General features: G+C 48.5%; 1 protein-coding gene across 4 annotated transcripts in view; it reads right to left on the minus strand.

Annotated features, from left to right (window-relative positions):
• Positions 1 to 9,539, minus strand: part of AGAP1 (ArfGAP with GTPase domain, ankyrin repeat and PH domain 1) — a 559,767-nt gene that overhangs the window by 367,829 nt on the left and 182,399 nt on the right. The gene's annotated exons all lie outside the window — the stretch shown is intronic.

Genomic DNA, 9,539 nt, shown 5'->3' on the forward strand with positions numbered 1-9,539 from the left:
AGGAGGGCAAAGCAAAGTTAGATGTCATGACTCACTTAAGTGCAAGGTCAAAATGCCTCCAACGTGCCATTTCTCAAGCCAGAAGGACTGAAGACGGTGCAGACCAACCTCCTGACGCTGCTTCCACCCCAGAGAAGCTGGGATTTCCCAAAGTCCACAGGGCTGTTCCAGTTCGGTGTCCTGTCCCCTAAACCATAATGCACACTCCATCCAACGACTCCAAGGGGCCCCTGTAACTCTACTTTTTCCCCATCTCACACCGCTCCTGCCCCAGCCCCACAGGCCCCACCCCATCCCAGGGGCGTGTGAAGACCCCTCTGAGGGCACACGTCCCAGAACTGACCTTACAGCCAGTCACTCAACTCCCGGTCTTTTGGTTTTTCACTAAAATACTCACTTGTCTGAAATCCTACCAACAAAGTTACTATGGCAGATGACGACTGGATTTTGAAAATCCAAATGTTCACACTATGACAACATTCTACAGTTTCGAAGACGACTTTGTGCTGGAGTTTTGATCCTCACAAACATATCAGACACTGAAGATCCAGTCAGGACACTTTAGGAGATGACAGCAAGACGAGGGGTCCCAGGCACCGTGGGGCCGTCTGTAGACCCAGCCTCACCCCGGCCAGCACACCAGGGGGCCTCCCCTGGCTGCCCATCTCTGCCTCTCACCCCCATGTATGCAGGTCAAGGTGGACCCACCAGATACAGATGACCCAAACGCCTTGATTTCCCATGCCGTCCATTTGCCATCGCTTATCAGTGAGACCCCACAGCACCACTCACATTATGTACTTAGGACAGACATAGTGAGCTGGTAAAGAGTGTGGCAGACGCCCCAGCCACTACCCTTTCAAATAAAATTCACTTTCTATATATTTTCCACAAATTCAGAAATTTCATCATCCTACGTTATGCCCAAGAAAAAGTAAAGTGACTAACAAAAGGCCTAAAAGTCAAGAAATGCCATTGGTTTCAGATACATGACATTTGAACCAAATAGTTGAGGGAATGGAAGCAAGTGGCATAACAGTGTAGTTCCGCTGGGGTCTCATGTAGAAAGGACAAGAAATGGGTCTGGAGGAAGAGAGGCGAACGCAACCCACAGTGAGAGGACAGTGGGGTGGGCAATCAAGCAGACAAGGACAGAGGCAGAGGTCTGTCCATGCCCAGGAAGGGGTTGGCCCTCAGAGGAACACTCTGGTACTCAAGGAAAGGACAGGTGGATGGATTGGGAAGAGATGGGAGGCCTTAAGCAGTTGGAGAAGATGGAAGGCTGATAAAGATGCCTCGAGTAACCTCAAAAGCTTAGCAGGAAGGGACTGGTGTTCAACATCAGAGACGTAGGACTTTAGGGACCCGAATGCCCTGCCAGCAGGCAGAGCAGGTGGGCAGAGGTGCACCTGCAGGAGCTCAGAAGGAAAGATGTTCACAAAAGCGAAGATCAAGAGCCGCTTCTGCCCACACCGCGGTGAGCACACCGGGGGCTAAACACCAGGTACACTTCACGCTGTGCACCCGAACATCTGCCCAACCACCACCGTAACATGCCAGGGGTAAGACATCACCTGTAAGCAGATAAATGTGGACGGGGTAGCACCCAGCCTGACCCCTGAGACGCTCAGCAAATGGTAACTAATGTGGTTACTAGTGAATAATGTTACTAATTAACCTGCAAAAGACTATACTCTGTCACCAACTGCTCTCTCAGGAAAAATGGGAATGTGGCCTTATAGGTCCTGGGGGGTGACCTCAATGGTCTAGGGAAGACAGGGGAGTAAATGACAGTGATTCTTCCAACATGAAATGCATGCACCCAGAGTGTGCCAGGGAGTCACTCTGTTGCTGTACTTGTAACAAACCCAACACTGGTTAAGCAAAATTGGATACATCCACGCAGTGGATTCTAAGTAGCCGATAAAGCACGTGAAGCTTCAACGTACAGAAGTGCGAGTATCCCCAGGCGTAGTAGGTGAGGTAGGAGTGTATGTGCACATGCACAGGTATCAGACACACACAGAAGCTTGTCCAGGCTGACGACAGTTCTGGGAGGACGAAAACTCTAACCGTTGTTGATTTACGGTTCAGGAACCAGGTGGCTTAGGGACAAGGGTGAAAAGACTTTCTTTTCATTGCTACCTTTTTGCTACCTTTCAAATTTCATACTATCTGGCAAATAAAAAATTAAATAATATGGTTTTTAACATGAATCTTAGTAGTAAAACAAAGGGGGAATTAAAATGAGCTCAATTCATGAATGCACTGCTAATTCTTAAACACACACCACAAAAGATCATGGTTGTCACAACCAACATTAAATATTCATTATAAATTAGGCGGGCTCCGCTAAACAAACACACGTGATTATATAAACACTGGAACCGTGCGCGTGGGGCCTTTCACTCACAAATACATCCTCACTCGAATGGAATGTATTTGTGTTCGTGGCAACTCGATTAACAAAATAAAATGTTGACTTCGAGGGCCAAAAAAAATTCATCTTCCATTAAAAAACATTTATGTCAAAAACTCTCATCACCTCCGTCATTGCCCGGTCAGAACGGAATGCTGCCTCAGATGAGGCCATACGAAAAATAACCGAAGACTCAGCAGAAGTCTTACAAGGCAGGGCACTGCTTTATCCTACTTCTCTATCAGGACTTTTCTGTGGGCCGGACACGATGCTAAATGGGGCTACACAGATGAATGAGGTGCGGTCTCCGCCTGGAGAAGCTCATCGCAGGGTGAGCAGGGGAGGGGCGGGACGGGGCGCCAGACCAGGCTGAACGCCCTGTTTCAAGTTCCATGCTGCAGCAACCCTCAAAGGACAAACATGCTCTAGAGGAACACATCTGGGAGAGTGTGTGTGTGCGTGCATGTATGTGCACACGTGTAGGTTGCTGGACCAGCTAGAACCAAAAGTGACAGAAGATGTGTCTCGTGTCAGCAGAAGCCATTCTGTGAGCCCCACTCAACTCCCCCACTTGGAGTAGAATAATATTAAGAAAACGCATTCCCATGCACTGGCTTAAATGCTACTGAATTTGATTTTACAATAAAACACAGACGGTCCCCGCTGACTCACTTCTTCTGGCCTGTCAATAACAATGAAGCTCCTCCAGCTGTCGTCACAGGGGGTCACCAGGGCCCAGGGTGGTGCCATGGGTAATCTCCAACACTGACGATATTTAATCATTTTTTGCCATTAACATGGCACCACTTCCAATTACATTTCATTGGTTAAATTTGAATAACATGCCAAAGAACTCCCAGATTAGGCAACATGAAGCAACAGGGATCTTTTATAAGGAGCAGAAAATCCAAATAATTCGCTTCTTTGGAGCAGGAATCTGAAGGTGGTCAGAGAAAGAATGGGGCCCTGCAGGTGATAGTCAAAACAGATTCACAGGGACAGGGGCCGGAGGACACAGTGGGCGGTGACACAGGGAGGCAGAAAACCAAAGTTACTGAAGACTGGGGGAAATGTTACCAGTTCAGCAGAACTTCTCAGCCCGAGTTATTCTGAGTGGATGGCCAAATATCTGAAGTTGAAGGAAAACACACCACATGCTCCCTGTGAAACTGGTCCAGGTCCCCAGGTCATACTCAAGGCATATTATTATTTTCGTTCTTAAGAAAAGGAATTCTAAATAACTCAATGTGGATGCCAGGAGAAGGCCTTCCTAACTTACCCCTATATTAAGATAAAGTCCAATGACCCTCAGAATGTGAAAATGCTTTGCAACCACACCAACACCCACTGGCGCGATGCAGAGCGAGGAGGCTGCCAGAACTACACTTTCAAAGGCAAAGATGCTCGGGGTTCGGCCAATTAATGACGACCAACAAGAAAAAGTGAAATTCAAAAAGTCTGGGTCACCAATTTACGGCATCTTGATCCATTTTTTTGTTTGTTTTGCTTTGCTGTATTTTTTTACAATCAACTTTCCTGAATCTTACTAGTCTTTTTGAATATACAATTAAATAAGAGTGAGTGGGCGCTGTGCCCGACCTCACCCGGCAGTGAGGAGAGTCCAGTTGGCTGGCCTCCACTGTTCCCAGTTGGGTAAGGGCACCAAGACACTAACACACACACACACCACCACCATTTATTCCAGCCTTGGTCTCTAACACTCTTGACTAAACGGGTTACTGAGTAATAAACACATTTGCACACATGCCACATACATGGCGACAACATCGCTAGAGAGCAGCTTTGGGGTTTAAGGCAGTTTCTGGCCCTGCCTGGCGGAGGAGGACACAGGAAAGGGACTGTGGGCTCGGCCAAGGGCTGGGCTCCTGCTAACTGCCATCAGCCTTCACCCCCACAGCTGCCTTAACCGAGGGGTCTCACTGGGGCACCTGACAGGACGCACCTTCACGAGGGCCAGAAGGATTTCACCCCCACCGACTCCCGCTCTTCCTCCTGCGTGCCGGGAGTGACTCCGAGATTTTTTTAGGAAATGTGAAGAAGCGCTGCCTTTGAAACAGGGGGAAGGACCGACAGCAGGAAGAAAACCCCTTTGCAATCATTCGGCCAGCTCCCCTCTCATACAAGGAGCCCTCCCTCCTCCCCCTCTGCTGCTGTTTCCACCCCCCACTTCTTGTCCAACCTCAGACAGATGTGGGGAGGCCAAAAGCCCCCTGCACCTGTGTCAGTTTGGGGTCCTCCTCCTGAGGAGCAGGGCTGGCCGAGCTGGGTCTGCTGCTGTGCAGGGCATGAGCAAGAGGACAGCCTTCCTCGAGACTGGCTCAGCCAAGACGGACACGTCAATAAACCCCTCCAAGCATCAGCGAAAGGAGCCTCGACCCTGGAGCTGCTCTGCTCTCCTGGCTCCGCCCCCCGCCTGCCTCGGGGTCCCTGACCGCACCCTGCATCACATCACAATCGATGCACTCGGCTCGAACAGACTGAACCCTCTCCAGAGGACAGGCCAAGACTGGACTGCTGGACGGGTCTCAGGAAGACGTCTTATCCGCTCGCCCCCCGACATCCCGAAGCCCCTTTCCTGTTCTTTTAGAAGAGATCCTGCTACAAAGGACTCAAGGCTTACTTCAGAGAAAAGTGCCTCTCCGCAGCGTACGAGCTGCTTTCCGAACCGTAAAGAAAAGCAAAGTGGCTGCCAGGCTGTCGTTCCTAAGCCTTCCCTTCTAGGGCCACCTCCAGCCCTACAATGGCTACCTCTCAGTGACAAGGACAAGACTCCAGAGCCCAAGGAATGCAAACACCCACTGAGGCTGACGGATGAGAGAACAGACCTAAGACCATCCAGAGCAGGGAGTTGCAGAATAAAACGAGAAAAACAACCCAGAACAAAGCTATCCAGTTGTTTATTTTCACTCCCAGGAGAACTGTTGGTTTCCCTTTGCCCAGGAATTTCTGAAAATTCATCCTGAGTAAAATTCCCTTCATTCTCCGCTTGCTAATAACACGAATTGAGGGACTCAGCTCCAGGTCTGTTTTCAAAAATATTCAGACGCAGAACCACGAATTTAACCAGGAAATTGAAGGTCCTCGTTATACGACACACAAAATATGTGCCGCAATTTGAAAGCCAGAACTTTTCCTTTTTTGAGAAACCCCCTCAGACCAAAGGGCAGACGCACAGCGAGGAGTGGGTGGGTGGGTGGGTGGCAGCACACGGCTCATTCCCAGCTTCTTAATTAGCTCTTTGCTGCCCATCGGGGGTCACAGATTAATCACCTAATTCCTAACACCAGGAAGGCAGGTGAAGAAATGCTCCAGCAAACAGATGGAATCATAGTAATTCTATCATTAGATAGCCACTGTTTTCCCTGTGTGCCATGGTGTTATTTTGTATTATTACAGCACCAACTCCTTCCACTCTCTTTACTTGACTTAACGTATCGAAAGCCACAAACTCAGGTCTTGAAACTCATAGGATTTCGCAAAGGAGCTGAAAAATTTTATCCTGTCCTTCAGCATTTTCTTCCCATATCTCAGAGTTTATTTAGTTGGAGAGCATGAAGACGGCTGCAGACGTCGACCTTTTGGTTCCAGCAACAACCAGAAACTCGGGGGCTAAAAAGATCTGCCAGTGAAACTACCCCTTGGTATGTCCCATTTCCGCTGCGCCCGCACCAAGCAGTCACGCCCTGACCGTCAGAAGAGCATCAAAGCTGTAGACAGACTTCCTCCTCCTTCACTTCATGCCGAAAACGTGTATTACCATAAGAATAAGCATAGGACTGGCATAACAGTGCATTTCAATTAAACAGATTCGTTGTTAAGGACAATTTACTAGCATATCTGGTGGAGGGGACTGAAATTGCAATAAAAAGGGATGTGTTTTATTTTCTCCTGGTCCTCCGGTCCCACCCTGCCCCTCCCATGGACACTGATACCCTTCTGCCTAAACAAGAGCGTGAAAGACTTTTCAGGAGCATAGAAATAACAATGAGTAAAAGCGAAAGTCTTCTTTAGAAAATGCGATCAAATCTCTTTGCAATACAGGCAAATAATGCAATTTTTCTATCACCATTAATTTGGTTTGGAGACAAATGATATCAGTAATTAAAAACAAAACTGAGAAGGAAAACTTCCCACGTTACATGTGACCTCACATCGTCTATGTGACGAGCAATGACAACCCTGTACACATGGAAGGGAGCACGTGGAGGACAGAATACAGCGTCTCCCTTGAGTTTTACGACTGAACTTGGTGGTAGCGATGACCATCACCTGAGGGCCTGCTGTGTCCCAGGCTCCTTAAACACCACACCAGCCTGTGGGTAAGGTTCCCACCGAGGGAGCAGCTGGAGAGGGTGGGCCACCTGCAGGAGGCCACCCCAGCGACAGCAGATTCTAAATCTCTCTCTCTTTACCTGCAGAATGCCTCCGAGCTCCCAGCAGCCCCCCTTGCCTCAGACTCACCTGAGACTCTTGGAGAAACTGGTGACAGGTGAGCATCATCCTGGCAGAACTTCAGCATCTGCATTTCTAACCAGCTCCCCAAAGGATTTCTTTACCCTGACTCCTTCGGCTTTTCAAAATTTGCTCAGCAGATGTTGCAAATGTAAAACGCCAACATCATGAGTTTAGACCGTGGATGACGGGAGCCTGGCGTCTCCCACCTGGCCCTGCCCGTCCCAACATCCAGTGCCCCACAGCAGAGGGAGAACCAGAGGAGCCACGGTTGATGGCGGCCTCGGAAACCTTCTGAGTCTGACACTCAGTTTCTGCACAGGTGAAATTGAAATGGAACTGGGTCCCTCCTACTCAGGGAAATGATGGGGCCCCTCGCCCAGCAAAGGGCTAACTACCCACGTGGAGGCCCTGCCGCCTTTGGGGGTGTGATTAAAGAGCACGGCTTCTGGTACCCGTTTCCTGGGTGCTGTGGCCACTGGGTGGACACACACTGAGTTCACTGCCTGTGTTGGGGCCACAGGTGAGCCTGAAATAATATGTGGCCCGAAAAGCCCTGATCAAGAAATCAAACCACAGTGATCAGCTCTCGAACTTCTAAGCAACCGAGTGAGTAAAACCAGCTGAAAGGTATTGTTAATCTCAACCCCAGGACAATTTATATTACGTTGAACCACACGGAATTGCCATCTGGTAGGTCAAAAGTGGTCGAATAATGGCCATTTCATGTGGTTGACCCTACAGCATGAGAATGCATAAAGAAAAATGTATCCATGTGGCATGATAACTAACACATCCCAGAAATTCTGCAGAGTCCTAAAATAATCCATAAAATACCTCCATTCTTTCTATCTTAGCGGAAAACAAGAGAATTGAAGGAACGGAGCAGGAGACCTCTCAATGGACTTGAACTGAGATGGTGACACCCCACCTCCTGGATCCCCACCCACCCTCACGGTCATGAGAACCTGGCTGTCTAAGGACGAGGGAGGGCCAACTCAGTCTCCATCAGGCCTCCATGTCCACAGCCGACACTGTGCAGCCTTGGGCGAAAAGCCCCTCAGCTTTCTTCATCAGACAAGGGAGCCGGCACCTCATCTTAGTATATTAAACCAGCCATCCTTTGGGGCATGGGCTCGCCCCCCAGCAGAGCTGTGGACTCTTATTTCTTCTTCCAAATTATCAACCCAAAGCACAGCCTGTGGCCACAATTAGAACAACTTGATGGTCTCTCCTTCCCCCTCAATCCCGTTTGGCTCCGCTGACCATAGATACAGGTTCCAGACAAACCTCATGAAATTATACACAAGGGTTAAAAAAAAAAAGGAACCTGACATTGCAGGTGAAATTTTTAAAAACACATTATCTCAGAGATTGGGACATTTACTTGAAACCTTAAATTTCACAAAGATTTTTTTTTTAAATATTCTTTTTAGCAACAGAAAAGTGAAGGAGCATTTATTTTTAAAGCATTCATAATCCCAAAACCTCAAGGGGAAGAGCAATGGGAAAAAGCAAGCACATGCGCTGAGAACAGGAGCATTGGCAGATACTGCGGCTCCCGTGGCAGCAGCGTTTCTGTGCTGAGGAAGGAAATGCAGGTCCCTAATAAAATAAAGAAATCCATTTCAGTGTGGCAGGGAAGAGCCGCATTGCAAACCGGCTGATGCATAATACAGTGATGACTCTCAAATGGAGGGCTTAACAGAGGCTTCCTGGCACAGTTTTCCATGCTATAATTTAATTTCTTATTTGAAAATCTTTGAACCTCTGTAGTAAATGGAATAAAGCACAAACCTTGGGGCTATCAGATTCGTTTTCAGCTTCCCTGGAAGTTCAGGTTGCTTTTCAGTGGCCTCCGAGATGCACATACAAGAATTTCCCACTTCACGTGCCCTCATAGCATACCTCCTGAAATTGGCCCTCCCAGTGCGGGATGACACATGCCAGACCACCAAGATGCCCCCAATCCCACCACCACAGACACGGCCAAGCTAAGGCCTGCAACCCCAAACATCTTTCCCCTGGGCCATGATGCGACTCAGAATCCTTCACAACACTACCAGCATTTAACTGGGTCTTTTCTCTTCTCCTCTAAGGAACCCCCAAGGCAAAGCTGCTAGCCCAGATGAGCCCAGCGGATTTGCAAGCTTTAAACTTCTCAGAGGATGGATGATTCCCTTTCCTGACATTTTCCTAGACAGTGTTCCTAAATGCTTCATATGCACCTTATTCCAGAACTCTCTGAGGACACCAGTGTTGTGCTGAGTGTGTAAAGAACAGCTTAAAAGATTCATGTCTGAGGATATGGACAGTCAAGGGTGTGAGGATTTGAGCATGAGAATGGCGAGGAAGAAAATTTTCCTTTCCTTCTTCAAATATGAAAATAGATGCCTCCCTACAGCCTCAAGGGGGGCAGGGGAGCCTCCGACTTCAGGCAGCTCTGACGGTTTCACGTTCCCTTTCTTTCAGAAGGACGTGCATTCCATTAGCTGATGCTGCTTCAGAACATTTTATTCATAAATAACTCCATAATCCTCAAACCTGTGACCTGATTCCGTCTGGGTGTAGTTTCGTTGTTATAACCCTGGGTGATAATGGGCTTTGGTGTAAGCAGCTCTCCAGGGCAGGCTTTGGTGTAAGCAGC

This window comes from Equus quagga, chromosome 17, assembly GCF_021613505.1.
Source record: "Equus quagga isolate Etosha38 chromosome 17, UCLA_HA_Equagga_1.0, whole genome shotgun sequence".
Lineage (NCBI taxonomy): Eukaryota > Metazoa > Chordata > Mammalia > Perissodactyla > Equidae > Equus > Equus quagga.